The 3,002-nt window shown below is 37.0% G+C and overlaps 1 long non-coding RNA gene across 1 annotated transcript; it reads left to right on the top strand.

The window, feature by feature from the left end:
- Window positions 1-1,047: 1,047 nt before the first annotated feature.
- LOC144641746 (uncharacterized) lies at window positions 1,048-2,787 on the top strand. Its single transcript, XR_013568615.1, has 3 exons — window positions 1,048-1,150; window positions 1,819-1,960; window positions 2,747-2,787. It is a non-coding gene; the product is annotated as an uncharacterized LOC144641746 (long non-coding RNA).
- The last annotated feature ends 215 nt before the right edge of the window (window positions 2,788-3,002 follow it).

Genomic DNA, 3,002 nt, shown 5'->3' with positions numbered 1-3,002 from the left:
TTTTTCCGGTAACATTTTCAAACTTGTTTCGATGACCGGAAGTATAACGAAAATTGCGTAGAAGCGTTTCAAATTTTTACCTAATTACGCATGCAGTTTTTATCAGCCAATCAAAAAAATCATATTTTTTACCGTTACCAGGGCCACTACGTCATGTCATTTTAAAAAATACGCGTGGCCCTGGGGAAGAGGATGGTACCTCGATATACATACTGAGGAACCTGAAGGGGTGAAATAAGATTTGACAAATTTAAATAATTTCAGAAACTCGACCACAAGGTTTCTCTTTCTCTTTTTATTAACAAAAACAAAAGAATAGACTCGACCGTCATGGCAATTTTCTTCCAAATGAATATTACTCATTGTGAACAAGTACTCACATGGCGCTCGATAGCATTGGTGCACTCGTACACGAAGCTGTCCGTTGCTTGACATACCTGCCTGGCCCGTGCGATAAAAAAAAAAAAATACTCTGCATATTTGGCACAGTTTTAATCACAGCAAGTGATGCGAGAAAGCAGGAGAAAGAAAACAGAAACTGTTCGTCCAGCCAAAGAAAGCGAATTTCGAAACCCGTCCAAGTTATATCGACATCAGTTAATCGGTGTGTTCGATACCTACGAAGATCCAGCGTATTTCGCGTAAGTTTCTTGCAGATTTGCCGAACGATTTCCCCTACATCTGTGACTGCAACTTTTCTCCTCCAACTGTAGCTTCAACGAACAGAAAACATGGCGACCAACTAGGCTTCGTGTATCTATCCGTGTAAGAACACACGAAACGACTCCTGGTCTTGCCGCTCTGTGATTGGGCAGAAAATAACAAAGGTTTTCTGGCACCAATCAGAAGCCAGAACTACGGCGTCCTTTTGGAACTGGTCCGGTAAGAGGTTGTCCCCAGGGGCTATTTTTTTCGTTCTTGACTTTTCTTCGCCGATTTTTTTTCGCCCGTATAGACTTTCCGCCGCCCCCACTAACTGCCCCTGGGCCTCCGAGGATGAAGCGATCTACGACGGGAAAGAGTTCGTAAGAACCCGGAAAATGAACAGGCGAGCAAGCTTAAGTTACAGCAAGAGAGGTGCCGATAAAACAGGCAAAGAAATAGCAGAGAACAAGGCAACGGATACAAAACGAGCAGTGTACTGGTGAAGGTGAGTACAAAACCTCATTGTTTTCGTCATTACAGTACGTATTTTCTTACTTTATACGCAAACTAAGCTTATATTTACGGCAAATTTTACTTGCTTTCGCCACTAACTAAGCATTTGCTTGTGACATGACAAATGTTGAAAAATACCATTTACCTACTGTTCAAAGAGGAGAACTTGATTGCTGATGTCAACAAATAATTATTAGGCCTTCGAGGAACGAATTCACAAATAATATTGATCAACACATTTCGAAGAAAATTTAGCTTACGATTTTTAAATGCTTGTGTTGTGATTGTTTTGTTATTTTGCATTTGATTGTGACATGGCTAATGTTGAAAAATACTATTCGTTATAATTCAGTTTTACTGTTCAAATAGGAAAATTTGATTACTGATGTCAACAAAGTAAGCTTATACATTGTGTATTTACGGCAAATTTTACTTGCTTTCGCCACTTAACTAAGCATTTGCTTGTGTCATGACTAATGTTGAAAAATACCATTCGTTAAAATTCCGTTTTACTGTTTAAAGAGGAGAATTTGATTACTGATGTCAACAAATAATTAATAGGCCTTCGATGAACGAATTCAGAAAGAATATCAACACATTTCGAAGGAAATTAAGCTTACGATTTTTGAATGCTTGTGATGTGATTATTTTGTTTTACAGTGCTGGAAGGCTAGAGCAGCTGCTGGAATTTCAAGACTAAAATTAGTGACTTGTCAGTTTGCACGAAGCACCTGGAATTTCATTAACTCCGAGTGAAAAAGATCGATTCAGTGCATGCAGTTTATTGATATTCGTGATTGAGGTAAAATTTCTGTTCATTTTTAATCAGAGTAAATAAACACCGGCTTCATTGCTTAGCCCTTTCATTTTTCAAATATATCAAAGAGTGACTTGTCATGTAGTTCTGTTCACTATTGAGTGTTCATGTGGATGACATATCTGAGTCCTGAATGATTAACTTATAAGTTCAACAATTTTGAGGTTTGAGAAACCCCCAACCCTTTGGTTCTGTTTTGCTGGTTTCATTCAGAATGTCAACAGTAAATAATATATTTGTACATGTCATGAAACTTCCTAATCTTGTTGTGGAACTTTGAAAATGCACACAAGTAAGGTTAAACTGGATTTTTTTGAGTAAAGTCATGCCATTTTAGACACTCTATGCAGCTGTGTATGCAAACTTTAATACATTGACTATTATTATTGTAGTGTTGAATGTGTATCTTTGAAAATCCTAGTATTACTGTTAGGAGAAAAGCTTTTAGGATGTGGCAATATTTTTCCAATGCATGCACATGTATATATAGGGCTCAGTAAGGGGAGGTGGGTGGGGTGTTTTAAGGCCACACCTTTTAATTAAGAGGGGGTGTAAGGGTTTGCAATGATGCTTTGAGTTTATTTAAATATTTAGTTAACTTCGCAGTTATCAGTGTGATACATCTCTGTTAAATATCTAATGGATCCTTTCGCATCCAGAAGTTTTCCTTTAGTTAAATAAGCTTGAGTTAAGTGTTTTGTTTTATAAATTATTGACATTGATGACAATTAATTAATTTTAATTTAATCTGTGGCATTTTACTTTTTTCAGGGTTAACATGAGTTGCAGAGTTTGCAGAGCCACTGACACAATATACAACTCGATGTTTGGGTGTCGTCATGATGCTATTTTCAAGAGACTAGTAAATTACATGTAAAATAAAATCAAGAGAGCTGCATGTCCCACGCTTGTGTCATGTAAAATAATTTCTTCACTATTTTTCACCGAGCTTAAAATCTACCATCTTTATTATTATGTACTGCAAACTTGATGAATTCGACATTGCTGATCCTATCAGTATGCAGGA

Source organism: Oculina patagonica, chromosome 2 (genome assembly GCF_052425735.1).
Source record: "Oculina patagonica isolate OP01 chromosome 2, crgOcupat, whole genome shotgun sequence".
Classification (NCBI taxonomy): Eukaryota; Metazoa; Cnidaria; class Anthozoa; order Scleractinia; family Oculinidae; genus Oculina; species Oculina patagonica.
Note: the sequence above shows the minus strand (reverse complement) of the source record. Positions and strands in the feature narration are given on the sequence as shown.